A 15,401-nucleotide genomic window follows, 5' to 3' on the forward strand; every position below is an offset into this window, starting at 1 on the left:
GACATCAACAACATAGTAAAAAGCGGCAAGCAGATCGCATCATAGACCAAAAGGCCCAGGTTTGCGAAGTTTAACTTCTGTTGAGTTAAGGATAAAGTTATGATAGCCTTCTTATTTTTCAGCCAAGAAATAAATGCGCAATGTCAATGAGCAGGAGCAGATCCAGTCACAAACTGTCCGAACAACCTACCTCCCCACGGACCAAGGAGACGGGTCGAGCCAAAGGCTGCCTTGTCCCCTTGCAGCGGAGAGTGGAACTAGCCTCACAGCTATCCGAATAACCTACTTTGGCCCCATTGCAGCAAAGAGCAGCCCAGATTATTTAATTCGACTCCACAGCCACGGTGCTACTCAGGGGGACATAGAGTTACATATCAAAATAAAGCACAATAATGCAAAATGGAAGAACTGAAGGACTAGGAGAGATAAAGCACATCCGAGAGACAGGCAACAAAAAGGAGGAAATTGACTTAAAGAAAAGGTGGAGAGACATTAGCCTCGTCAAACAATATCACTTAAGGCCCCAATAGGTCAACTACCTAACAAGGAAGAACAAGGATAGTACAAGCAAAGAATTGTCGGCCAACGGGGTCGTCAGGTATAAGTTAGGTGCTGGCAGGGTGGACCGTAAAGCTCTAAATGACGGTAATCCCTCCACCTAACACAAAGCCCATAATTTCCTACATCAAAACCCCAGGCTGGTCATAAAAAAAATAAAAAAATAAAAAAGGAAGAAGAAGAAGGAAACATTGGAGAAGAATACACCAAAACAAGGATCCTGACACAGCAAAGTATAAGGTAGTTTTATTAATGATCAAGAATTACACACAAGCCGCACGACAATGGCGCACAAGTACATACATTTACAAAAAGAAAGAAAATGAAAAGAAAAATTAAACAACGGCAACGGCGCAAAGGAGCTAGGGTGTAGGAGCATCAACATCATGCTCGGAGACCTCAGCATCAGGAGCATCGACCTCAGGGACGTCAGGCTCAGGGTCACTATGTTCAAAAACAGCAAGCTTGGACTTCCATCCCTTGCGTGCAGCCAAATTCGAACGCTTCTTTATCAACGACAACCTGGGAAAGGTCAAGGTCCCGCAAATACTTCTCAAAGGCCAGAAAAAATGGTTGTGAACTCTCCAGAATGTGGTCCCACAATGACCTAAGGCCCTCAGCACACCCATGCGCTCAAGCGGTATTACGAACACCCATGGCCAACTTCAGCTGGCTGTCCAGGCAGGAGGCGAGGTCCTGCACTTGGGACAAGTCACTCCGAAGATCTGCGACAAGTTGCTCCAAGCCCCCATCCATTGGGCATCTTCCTTCGCTTTCTTCTTTAGTTCCTTTCGACGACGACTAAACTTCTCAGTTTTCTTGCTACCCTTCTCCAGTGCAAGATGGACCCTCCTCAGCTCTTACTCTAGTCGTTCCCTCTCATCGCCTTCGTCGCAAGCATAACGTACAGAAGTTCAGGTCATCACGCGAAGGGCCTAGTTTTCCTGCTCAACAGCCTCTTGGTCGTCCACGATGAAGGCTGCCAAATGAGAGGAACTTTGACAATAAGAGAACCCGACATGGGACATTCAATAAAAATAATCTAGAAAACAACAAAAAAAAAAAAGAAGAAGGAAAAATACAGGAAAAGAAGTTGCGAAACCTCATGGAAGAAGTTAGATAGGCACTTGCCGACCTGGCTGATGTCTTCTGCGCAACACCCCCTCCCCCCGTTTCCAACCAGGTGATTAAGAGAAAAATTTGTAGTAAGTGAGTATTTAAGTTGAGACTTTTGACCTAAAAATCACTACAAATACTCACTTACACATCACTTTTTACTAAAGGGACAGTCCGAAGTCAATAAGAAATGATAAAGGGGTAATATGGTCATTTTACACTCAAGATACCTATTTCACCTTCGCACTACACTTAGGATATTTTCAGCTGCTCTATTACTCAAAGCCTAACTCTCTGCATTGTGCTAACAGATTCTACACTCTAGAAGGAACCGAATGGAATTGGAGATGATTCCGTTGAGGGCGCGACAAAGGATGGGAAGAGTGAGGATAAAAGGCAAATGAAGGGGAATCAGAAGGCGATCGTGGTTTTTGGTACGGGAGAAAAAGAGGAAAAAGTTGAGGTTTTATTTTCTTTCTTGAGTTTTCTTTAGGAGTGTTGTTCATTTTTATTTTGGTTGAACTTGGGAATCCTAAGATGAAGGGGGAGAAAATTCTGAACCCTAAGTCGAGGGAAACCATCAAGCAGTGTTTATTTTTTTAAGGGTTTCGATTCCCAGATTGTTGTGATTTATTTTTCCTTAAGTTTGTTTATCATTCCCAAATCAAGTCAAGGTTTGGGGTTCTTTTCACCCTTTTTTTATCTTTCATTGATTGAGAGCACGTTGGATACCTGAAAGGTGAAATCCTCATTTCTCTAAATGTGTTAACCGAAACTGGGATGATGGAGACTTATTGAGAATATCTTTTATTATTTCCCTTGTTGTACGTACATTATATCCAATATCCAAATGTTTTACCCTTAACTAGAACAATATTTGAAAAAGTTTTTGGGATAATGAAATTCTTTAGATTATTCACTATGAGAAGCTTGCTCGAGACTTAGATTTATTTTTTTCCAGATAATCAAATTTATTGTTTGTTCATTTAGTCTGTTTGAGTCTGTTCGACACAAGTTTATTTCAATTTCTTTAGTGATTTGATTTGATAGAGGAGTAGGCCAATCTTACTTCACACCTATTGAATCTTTGGGCAATTGGGAAGCGAGCAACTAAATTAAAGAACTACCCCTTGGTCAACACAGTGGCCAAGAGGGTGTTCTTAGATAGATACAACCTCCATTTCTTTTCTTTTTAGTTATGAAGTATAAGTTGTCTTAATCCTTGTGAAATCGACCTTGAGACTTTCACTACACATCAACACAACACCCCTTGCACTTGGGAGGTAATAAAATTGGATAACCACCAGGCCAAAAAGGGCATGACCTCCACTGAACCCTCTTCATCGGGCGCTTGTGTGGTCACCTCCGGTTTGACGGGGCTTCGTCAGCAACCTCCCCAGTTGTGAGGATCGGAGGCTGACCCTCGACGCTTTCTGCGTGAGTAGGGACCACCGCCTCATTAGCAATTGTTCCCGCCTGGACAAGCAGATCTTCATACAGATCCACCGACCTTCGTCGACTACAACATCCAGAAGGAGCCCACCGTCTGCTTGGTGGTCCACCTCCGCGATGTGATTACTAGAAGCAGCAGTAACCACCCTCTTAATAATAGAGTCTAAGCCTTTGAGCGACTCGGGCTCCTCTCCACCCACGACAAGAGCTAGGTTGTCCCGTCCCACGACACCAATCCTTCACCTTGCGGTATGGCAATTCCAAATTAACGAGGGCATGCATCGCCCTGAAACTGCAAATGTTTCCCTTATACCGTAAAACATTGTGGGTAAGGACGAACTCACGGCCGGTGAGGTCTGCTCCAGGTCCGACTCCAGCAAAGATCGCCACCAGATGATACTACAACAATTCAAAAGCCTCCAAGTGTTCGGGTGTAGCTGGGTTAGGGCACCTAGATGATCTAGCAAATCATGAATGGGGTGAGAGAAAGACAGCCTCAAGCCACACATAAACATGGTGGGAAAAAGAACAACTCTGGAAGAGTGACCCTCGATTTTGATGGCACCCTCGTGTGGACTAGGGACCTTGAATACCACTGTTTTCAGGACCTGGTAGGTAAGGGCCAGAGATGCTTGAAAGCTAGGTGCTACCCAAGAAAGGTGTTTGCATAAAAATATATCTGCAAGTGCATAGAATCGTAACAAATAGTCAAGTGTTTTAAAGAAAATGGTTATCAAACCCAAATGGAATAATTATGCTATTGAATATTGAAATTAACTAAATTAATTATTATTTGGAAAATCAAAATTTGAAGAATGGTTTATATAAATTAAACTGAAGAAAAGAACCTTTAAATTAAGATTTTAAAAATAAAAAGAATAGATCTAGAGCGTCTAACTTCACCTAGCAAATCTTACACAGTTTATTCTTCCTTATTATAGAATCACAATTATCCCAAGTTGATGATAAAAATCCCTTAACTATTCAATATTTTCTCTCGAACAATACTAAAAATATCTCCAACTAATAATTCCATATCTCTATGTGAATTTAACTAATTAGAGACTCATTAAGTTTTTTGAATTTTTCTTGGAAATCACACTAGCCATAGTAAAGCATCTTTGTTTTTGCTCAACTAATGGTGTTTAATACTAGAACTTTAATCACAAATCACCTCTTGGTCTCATTGCAATCCAAAAGATCGAACAATAGATAGCTAAAAAATTATAAGCATTAAGAATAAGGAATAAACACTCAATCATAGAAATATTGAAAATAAAATAACTTGGAATATAAATTGTGTGTTCAATACTAGGCTACATCAAAGCTCTAGAAAATAGAATTAGTTCATAATGGAATTGAAAAGAAAAAAATAAAACTGGTGTTCTTCGGTGAGGTCGGTTGATGAAGCATGCAGCTCTTGCCTCTGCCCTCTAGTTCTGCCTTCTCGAAAGAATACTTCAAGAATAAATTATGGAACTCTAAACTCAAACTCAAACTCTAAAACATAAAAACTCTCGACTTCGATTCAGAACTCTCCAACTCAGACCAAGACTAAAACTAAAATTAAGATTAAGAACCAATACTACCTATTCATCCCACAATACGAGATTAAATAGATGTCAAAACTCAAATCCGGAAAAAAAATAAATTCGGCGACAATCTAGCCTAAAAATCTGAAAAAAAATAGTTTCTAAATATAAATGTTAACATAAAAGGAATTATCCCAAGAATAATGAGATTATCTAAAATGAAAGATTCAGTAATATGCGGCTTGAATTGCGGAGTTCAGGAGGATTTGGTCACCAACATATTGATTGTGGAACTTGGATTTGGTGGTCAGCAGCAAGTTGATCCTGGTCGAAAGGAATTATCCCACCGAGTAGATGTCGTGTGCGCTGAATATAACTCGCAGGCGTGGAGGTCACAAGGACCACACAACCCTCCCCTCGCCTACCGAGTGGATGAAAGATTCCTTTCGTCTTTTCTAGTTGTTACCCACGATGTAGTTCAGGTTGGTCTTTTAAGTTGGTCGTTTAAACTAGTCACCCAATCTTACCACCTAGAGCCTTGTCGCCAAGTATTCGCACCTTCTGATCGCGAGTCTCCTCGCCTACTCAGAGGTAAGTCTTCTCACCTTTAGGTGAGAGAAATCTCTTTACTACCTACGGGACAAGGCTCCTCGCCCAAATCTCATCGGCTCTCTTCAGATCTCGCTGCCTCTCACCGATCTGGATCCGTAGTTTCTTCTTTTATACCAAAATGCTCTCTTTTTGCACTAAATCTTCTCATTCTTTCAAATCCAAGAAAATAAATAAAAATACGTAGAAATAAAATAAAATCAATAGTATTGAAGGGAAAATGACACTTTTCATAAATAAAAAAAGTGATAAAAATTACATAAAAATAATACTTATCAAATACCCTCAAACTTAAGTTTTGCTCGCCCTCAAGTAAATAAGAAAATAAAAGACAATTAAAACAAGTATTGGTTTGATTCATAAAATTTATTGCCTCAAAGATTGTCAAAAGTCTATAATTCAAAGGAATCATTCAAGTTCAATTAAGTCTAAAAGTTAATTCAAAACTCAATTCCACCGTATTATTCATCCCCACATTCATGCATACCCATCGTTCTCACTTCATCATGAGCCCCCTAGATTGTTTTATGCAAACAAGTAAATAAATAATGAATTTCTAAAAACTCCATAGGCTTGCTTTTCAAATCACCCTCCACTAACGTAGAACAGAAACTATCACCATGGATCAATAGGTCTTTATTAAGCTTGTAATGTAAGGCTAGGGTGAGGGCTACAAAGAAAATGTACGATTCAAACAAAATAAGAGAACTTAAGTTTGAACACTAACAAAATAAATAGAGCATTCTTACTTCTAACATAAGCATATCTTCTCAATCTTTGTAAATCTTTCAACATACATCTCTTTATTACACTTTCAAGTATATCTCTCTTTACCCCTTTATTCGGTAAGTCAAACATGTTTTTTTTTTTTTTTGAAATATTCCATACTTTTTCGACCGCCTTTGTGTATAACTCTCGTAGGCCTTTCTTGTTGGTCACACAGTAGACGAGTTGACTTTTCACACCCCCAAACTTATGATTTTGATAATATTGCTATAATTACTTTACTTGTAGACCTTCTACCTCTCTTGCCTTTCATACTTTTGTGAATCTGTAACTTTGTGTAAACTTAGTTATCTTGAAAGGTAAGGATATCAGTGTTTAAGCTCAAATAGGGTAGGGAATATGAGGTTTACAACAGAGAAAAATATAAGGGTAAAATATATTTCAATAAAACTCAAAGGGGCGACTATAGATAAAGAGAATAAACAGGTAAGCTTGAAATGCCCAATCAGTCCAAAGAATGCCTTAATCATTTCTCCAATAATATTATGTCTAGCATTTCGCCTCAGTGTAATCAAACAAGTTCTAGAATAAGTTGAGACCATACAAATTCACAAAATTCACATAAATTTCTGTAGGTACTTAAAACAGTTAATGATCATAAGAGGCATTCATTGAACATAGGAAATATTAAATTAAGTAAAATCAAGTAAAGAATTAATAACTAGACTTAAGCAATGAGAAGTTTTCCTAAAAATTATAATCAATTTCAATCATATTCTTATCATAGAGTTTTTTTTTTCATCATACCATACTGTTTTTATCACCATCATCATCATCATTATTATTATTATTATTTTATTATTATTATTATTTGAATAAAATAATATCATTTTTCCCCAAACTTAAATATGACATTGTCCTCAATGGGAAAAAGGAAGGAAAAGTTAAGGTAAGAATGAGATAAGGTAAGAGAAGCTCCGCTAATTTTTTTTGTTTTTTTTTTTTGTCTTCCAATTGAATATTTTCCTTGAAGGTGCAACTGTGTACTCCTTGGAATCTCCCCGGCCTCTTTGTTCCTTAAATTTGATGGAAGCGGTTTGAGTTTAAGTTTGGGTGGTTCCTTACATGGTAGCTTTGGGAATTCAAGTCCATAAGTCTCGTAGGCCATGACCATGTCTCGATCGCTTATTTGAAAAAAAGAATATACCTTGAAAGGGAATTCTATAGATTTAAATACGTCATAAGTGACCTGCTCCTTGCCAGCCCTCAAAATGAGTTTCCTTTTCTGGACATTAATTAAAGTTCTACTCGTCGCAAGAAAATGTTGGTCTAGTATCAAAGGGCTCTCCTTGTCCTCTTCCATATCGAGTATAATGAAGTCGGTCGAAAAGATGAACTTATCAGCTTTCACCAATACGTCATCAATGAGTCCTCTCAGATATTTAATGGATATGTCCGTTAACTGTAGAGAGATGGTGGTTAGCTTTGCTTCTCCAAGACCTAGTTCCTTACGCGGCATCCTTTTTTGTACAATTGCACTACTCTCCTCAGTCGCCAACTGTAGAGAGATAGTGGTCACTTTGCTTCTCCAAGAGCTAGTTCCTTACGCGGCAGCTTCTTTTGTACAATTGCACTGCTCTCCTCGGTCGCCAACTATAGAGAGAACTGATTATCAATTTTATTTTTTCTTAATCTCTGCGGAAAAAGAATTGGTGGATCATAAATTGAAGGAGAATAAGTTTCAGAAATAAACTCTTTGAATTTCTTGGGTTTTGTAGCCCCTTAATTCTCTCTAGTCTTCTCAAATTGCTGGTCGATCGCCCCCCGATCGGTTTCTTTCACCTCGTACTCGGTTTCCTTATTCTCAGACAACACATTTTCGGTAGCTTCTTCATCTCACTCAGTATTTACAGACTATGGCTAGTCATATGTCCACCCACTTCTCAATGTTATGGCTTTGACATGTTCCTTCGGATTGGTCACCTCGGTAAAGTCCCTGTTGTCCTCTCAGTAAGCATATTTGAGAGCTGAGCAATTTGTGCCTCAAGATTTTAGATTGAAGCCGAGTTGTTTTGGATCACCATATCAATCTTTTGCATGTACTGTATAATCATATCTTCAAGTGTCGGCTTCTTCTCTTGCTGGGAAAACTGTTGAGGTGGTCTAGCCGGTACTTGGTTATTGTTCCATAAAAAATTAGGGTGATTTCTCCATTCGGGATTGAACGTGTTTGAAAAAAAATTATTTTGACGTTAGAAATTGGACACGTAATGGGTTTGTTCATAACTCGGTTGGGCAAAAGGATTCTCCACTTGGTAATCTACATCTGAATGATTTTCTACGCAATGATCACAAACAACATTAATTTAAATAGCATGAATGTTCATTTTACCTATTTGTTTGGATAGATTTGCTAACTGAGCCACAATTGCGAGCATAACATAATCTCTGAACGTGTGTACTCCTAGTCGGCCATATTAAAATTGGAGGCGGCGACCTCTTTCTTCTTTTCTTATTGATCCAACGTAAGGTTATTTCAATCTTGGGATCAAAATGTGTATGCTCTAATGATTTAGATCGGGACATGCACTTGTGATTCCTGAAAAGAAAAATCAAACTGGGATCTAATTTAAACCAATTTTTTTATATAAATAAAATAAAATAAAATCCAAAGTAATAAAAATCTACTTGGTATCAATATCAATAACAAATAACTATTATCTGGCAATGGCGCCAAAAACTTGTTCGCATAAAAATATATCTGCAAGTGCACAGAATCGTAACAAGTAGTAAAATGTTTTAAAGAAAAAGGTTATCGAACCCATATGGAATAATTATATTATTGAGTATTGAAATTGACTAAATTAATTACTACTTGGAAAATTAAAATTTAAAGAATTGCTTATCTAAATTAAACAGAAGAAAAGAATATTAAAATTAAAATTTTAAAAATAATAAGACTAGATCTAGAGCGTTTGATTTCACTAGCAAATCTCACAGTTTATTCTTCCTTATTATAGACTCTCAATTATTTCAAGTTGATGATAAAAATCCCTTAACTATTCAATATTTTCTCTCGAATAATACCAAAAATATTTCCAACTAATAACTCTATATCTCTATGTGAATTTAACTAATTGGAAACTCATTAAATTATTTAGATTTTTCTTGAAAATCATTCTAGTCGCGGTAAAGCATCTCTGTTTTTGCTCAACTAATGGTGTTTAATTCTAGAGCTTTAATCACAAATTATCTCTCGATCTCATTGCAATCCAAAAGATCGAACAGCAGTTAGTTAGAAAATTATAAGCATTAAGAACAAGGAATAAACACTCAATCATGGAAATATTGAAAATAAAATAACTTGGAATATAAACTGTGTTCAATGCTAGGCTACATCAAAGCTCTAGAAAATAGAATTAGTTCATAATGGAATCAAAAAGATATAGAATAAAACTGGTGTTCTTCATTAAAGTCGATTGATGAAGCATGCGGCTCTCACCTCTGCCCTCCAGTTCAGCCTTCTCAAAAGAACACTTCAAGAATAAATTCTGAAACTCTAAACTCAAACTCTAAAACATAAAAACTCTCGACTCTGATTTAGAACTCTCCAACTCAGACCAAGACTAAAACTAAAACTAAGATTAAGAACCATGACTACCTATTCATCCCACAAGATAGGATTAAATAGATGTCAAAACTTAAATTCTAAAACAAAATAAAAGTGGCTACAATCTAACCTAAAAATCTGGAAAATAGTTTCTAAAGATAAATATTAACATTAAAGGAATTATCCCAAGAATAACGAGATTATCTAAAATGGAAGATTCAGTGATATGCGGTTTGAATTGTAGAGTTCAGGAGGATTTGGTCGCCAACATATTGATTGCAGAACTAGGATTTGGTGGTCAGTAGCAGATTGATCCTGGTCGAGAGAAATTATCACACCGAGTAAATGTTGTGTGCGCTGAATATAACTTACGGGTGTGGAAGTCACAAGGATCACACGACCCTCTCCTCGCCTACCAAGTTGGAAGACTCTCGACTTGGATGAAAGACTCTTCTCGCCTTTTATAGTTGTTGCCCACGATGTCATTTAAGTTGGTCGTTTAGACTAGCAGTCCAATCTAACCGCCTAGAGCCTTGTGCCAAGTTTTTCACGCCTTTTGGTCGCGAGTCTCCTCACCTACCGAGAGGTAAGTCTTCTTGTCTTTGGGTGAAAGAAATCTCTTTGCTGCCCATGGGCAAGGCTCTTCGCGCAAATCTCATCGACGCTCTTCAGATCTCTTTACCTCTTATCGGTCAAGATCCGTAGTCTCTTCTTTTGTACCAAAATGCTCTCCTTTTGCACTAAATCTTCTCATTCCTTCAAATCCAAGAAAATAAATAAGAATATGTAGATAAAACCAATAGTATTGAAGGGAAAATGATACTTTTTATAAATAAAAAAGTGGTAAAAATCACATAAAAATAACACTTATCAAATGGCAGTTCGGCATCACTAACTTCTGGTGTGTCTACCCCATTGAAACTGTGGATTGGGCTATCTTATCAGGGGCCATTGATGAAAAGGAAGAAAGTAACAGAGAAAGAAGAAATGAGTCTAAGGGAGAAGGATTAGAAGTTAGTAGAAAAGAAATGCGAGAATATTATGGTGCGGAGAAAAAAGACAAGATAATGGCCCAATCATTCTTATAAAGGAAGAATGAAGCGATTAATCTCCCACGCCTCGTGGCAGAAGGAATGGGTATGAGACACTTCGAATCTCGGAAAATATGCACCACGAAACAACATGAAGGTGAAGAGCCACTTGACGCCCCTAATACTGACACAATTGAAATGACGCAATCAAATACAAGCATAGTTATCATAAGACGTGCCAAGAAAGGCAGAAAGGGAAATGTTACTAGGGTTGCCAAGCAACAAGGAACCACCTCAGACTTTGTAGCCAAACACAGATCATCAGGGTGACCTTGGCCTCGAAATCAAGGCAAGTTTAAGATTAAAAAGAATTTCCACCGTACGAGTTTGATGAGAATTGACGACATAATTGTAAGGGTTTTTCCCTCCTTTTTAGTGGGCTTGAGAGGAACAACTAAGAGAATAAATAAAGAAGGCCCAGTCCAAAATAAATAGGCCCTTTAGCCTGACCAATAGGTAAACTCCCTTGGACGCAACCCCCATGTGGGAGCATATTGTAAGGGGATGGGACTCGTCATCCTGGAGATCCCTTGAACAACGTCTAGCCCTTGAGTACTTATCCACGTCAACGAGCAAGAAGTATGAGGGACCCTCGATCCTCTGACAAGGTAACATCAAGAAACCACTGAGGACACTAGCAGGGTAAGACAAATCGAGGAACCACACCACATTAATGGCAGCACTACCCGAGCTATACGTCACATTAATGACGTTGTCACAGATGCACGCCACATTAAAGGACTCTGACAAAATGAACAGTAAAGAAGACATGGACTCCACGGGAGCAGGCATGATATGTCCCCCCTCCCAGACTCCTAGTATAAATAGCAATTTTTAGGTATGAGAAAGCTCTCTGGTCTCTAGACTCTCATTATTGACAAACTTCTAAAATACTCTACTAATTTTGGCATCTGAGACTCCCCGACCCCAAGGCTGCCCTCTCCCAATTTCTTTCTTCTTCGTTTTTGCAGGCTCAGCTTTGAAGACCTGAGTTGCTGGAATCTGGCCCAAAGGTGTACGAAACACGACATTAACAGAGAGAATTACAAAAGGCCCATCAATTTCTTCCTCGTCTATTCGACTTATGGCCATTGCTACGCTTTGGTGAAAAAGGAACCGAGAAAGAGAAAAAACAAAAGAGAGGCTCGTGCGTGATGAATACAGGCGGGAAGAGAAATTTTTTATGCCCAAAATAAGATTTAGCTAGCAACTTAGAGCACTAGTAGTGAACTAGGCATAGTCAAATTTTGGCCAAACTTTAGCTAGTTTACTTAAAAGATATCTACATCAAACTAGGCAAGTGTACAGTAATCTTAACCATCATGAGTTTAGCTGGCCAAATCTAGCCAGCCCAAATCCCTATCCAAATTATTTTTTGGCCATAAAATATTCTTCTCACTGGAATTCACTCACTCCTGCGCGAAGCCTCTTTCTCCACAAAACAGGTTCCTTGTAATATGAAAACACAACACCATCATTGCCCAAGGTCACGAATTGAACACAAAACCAACTTTGCACAAAGTCAAGAGGGATCCTTTCTTCTATCACCGTCACCACCGAACGCCTTCTAGTAAGACCCTCCATCGCCGAACGCTGTTTTTTTTTTCCTTTGTCCATTCGTTTGCCTCAGGTCCTAGATTTTTGTATATTACTCTTTTTTTTCTTTTCCATTTCGTTGTTTGGTTGCAGTGCTTCAAGTTCTTTTCCATTTCTTTGTCGATTTTGGGTCCACTTCAAGTTCCGCCAAACACCTTCCATTTCTTTGTCAATTTTGGGTCGAGTACTTCAAGTTCTAGATTTTGGTCATTTTGGTTCAGCAAGATAGTACTATATTTTGGTTTCCAATTGTTGAGTTGAGGTTTTTTTGGTTTCTAGTTGCTGGTGATATAGATCATAGAAGTCTTTATCTGTAAAATGAAAAGAAAGAACGAAGTTTTATCTGATTTGAGGGTTTTTTTTAGTTGTCCTCCTTCATTTATTAATGAGGATTCAGATCTTATACCATTCGGTTGTCCTAGAGTAAGTTTAATATTTTAATAGAATTAAAATAAATAAAATGTTAAAATTAATATTTTAATAGAATAGTAATAGATTTAGAAAGTTTGTTATTTGATGTTGTTAAAAAGTAACTAAATAAATTTATAAAAGTGAATTTCCTAATCAAAATTTGGCCAAACTTTAGCTAGGCTACTACTAGTACTCTTAGGCTGGCTAGATTTGGCTACTGAAAATAAGTTTGGTTAAAAACACTGTATACATATTGAGTTTGTTGTAGTTAGTTTTTATGCAACCTAGCTAAATTTTGGCCAAAATTTAACTAGGCTGATTCTACTACTAGTGCTCTAAGTCCTAATCTGCCATCTTAACTTTGGTTAAAGGCTGGATAACAGTAGAGACGCTTGTTGTGCACAGATAATGCTTGGGCATGGTAATAATAAGCTTTTTTGTTACTATATTTTTTTTCAAGAGAAATGATATTTATTGTAATAGAATATATAAATGTCGTGCATTCTTTTTTAAAAAAAATATATAATATTCATATAAATTTTAAAATAATGAATCTCATTTTTTTTAAAAGAATGTACGTTATTTAAACAATCAATTAATTATATTTAAAAGGCGTATATCCCAGGTAATAAATAGATAATAAAATGTTAATAAGAATAATAAGCGGTAAAACCGGCCATATGCATGATAACAAATAGAGCAGGCGGTATAACCGACCATATGCATGAGGAAGTAAACAATATAGAAAAGAGAAATGAAATAAACTTCTTCATTAAAAACATAATACTTACAAGGAGACTAATTCTCAAAGGAGTTGGAAGCTGAAGACATGAGGGATGGAAGATTGGAAGATTTATAAAGTGAGGAGGATTGGAATGGAGAGGTTTGGGCGAGAGAAGAAGGGATTTCAAATTAGAATTCTGAATGTCCTTCTTTCCTCGTGAGCCCCTTTATATAGACACTAGAACAATACAAAATAGTAATTCTAATAATACATGAACAATACCAGCCGACACTAAAAACAAGAATAGTATCAACCGGTGCTAAAAACAAATACAGTACAGGACACGTAAACTTCTATGTACAAAATTATTTGCAGACAATAATCTTCTAGGGAGATAATATTCCTAACAACTTCCGTCTATCATGCTGATTAATCGAGAAATTAATAATCTTTTAGAATCACATATTCTGAAGATTATAATTTGTTAATTTCAATTCAAACGGGTCTTGAGAATCCGTCAAATGTACTGGATGGTAAGGTGAGTAATCTTGAGAAGGTAAGGCGGCTTGGTTACCCTGAAGTTGGGAGGCCTGTTGAGAAGGAGAGGCCTGATGGGCTGGTGATAATGTGGGTTGCTGTAATGGAGATAATCTGGCTAGTTGTTGTGCTTCTTCTTCATCGTCACTGTCTAATACTTGTGACATTGCCTCGGCTAATTTTTTCAAATCTTTCTTGTTAGTAATGAATGCTAATTGTGCTTGAAATCTACTTCGTTGGACTAGAACTTTTGGAGTTTTGGTAACTTTTGAAAACATCTTTAATACATGATCATAATTATATTTTTCCCACCATTTGACAGAAACTTGGCGGGCTAGAAACATAATGGTTTTGTGAGATGTATGAGGTTTGATAACGTATTCCCATTTTATAATCCAATTTAATTTTGTTTTGAGAAAGAAGAGCAGAAGTGGTGAACAATGATTTAATGTTGGTGGACTGTCATTTTGTAAAGTAAAATTTCGGAGACTCTCTTGAAGGGGAAGAGGGAGGAGAAGAGGTTCGGGTCCATAATATTCCCACCATAGTGAGAACCATTTCGGGAGTGTTGATTTCTTGTAAATTGTCAAAATGAAGGAACCATGAATGACGCATATTTTTATTTTGTTTTAGAAACATTTTTGTCCATACTTGTTGGTAATTATAATAATCATAATAAGGAGGATCATAAGGATGAGAGAATTTCTTTGTTAAATAGGGGTTTTTTTCCCATTGTTTCAAAGTGAGAACCTGTTTAATGGTGACTTTATGAAAAGCAATAATTAGAATGTAGATGGAGAAGTTTGAGTTTGAAGAGAACAAGAAATTTCAGAGAGAATAATTGAGTCGGTGTCTACTAATATAAATTCATAAAAATGCTGGATTTTCTAAATATTTTGCGGAACATAATGTCAATCTGGTAAGAGAAAGGCATCAAGTAATTTCTGGGGATCAGACAGGTGTTGAATTTCAGATTCAATAGGAAAGACTGGGTGCCAATGAGATTTGATGAAAATAGGAGATGAAGAAGACTGAGATAATAATGAAGGATTAATAATTTGGGAAGGAGAAGAGAAAGAACGAGAAACAGATTTGGAATAAGTTGGCAATTTTGGAGAAGCTAATGATGAAAAGGAATTGTAAGAATGTCTAATGTTTTGCGGTAGTCATCCCAATACCATATATGGCATTGGAGTTGCAGAAGGACAAGGTGAGGATTTGGACTTTACTTTTGACTTTGAATATGACATGATTTTCTCTATAATAATTCTCGGCATAGAAAATTAGGAAGAGAATTAGATTCTCCTTTAATATGTTCAATATCAAAATAAAAAATACTTAATATAGCTTGCCATCTGGCAAATATTTGCTTAGCAGTCAGGTTTTTTACATCTTTAATCAAAACTTCCTTGGCTGATTTACAATCTATTCTAAGTAAA

This window comes from Juglans regia, chromosome 12 (genome assembly GCF_001411555.2).
Source record: "Juglans regia cultivar Chandler chromosome 12, Walnut 2.0, whole genome shotgun sequence".
NCBI classification, from domain to species: domain Eukaryota; kingdom Viridiplantae; phylum Streptophyta; class Magnoliopsida; order Fagales; family Juglandaceae; genus Juglans; species Juglans regia.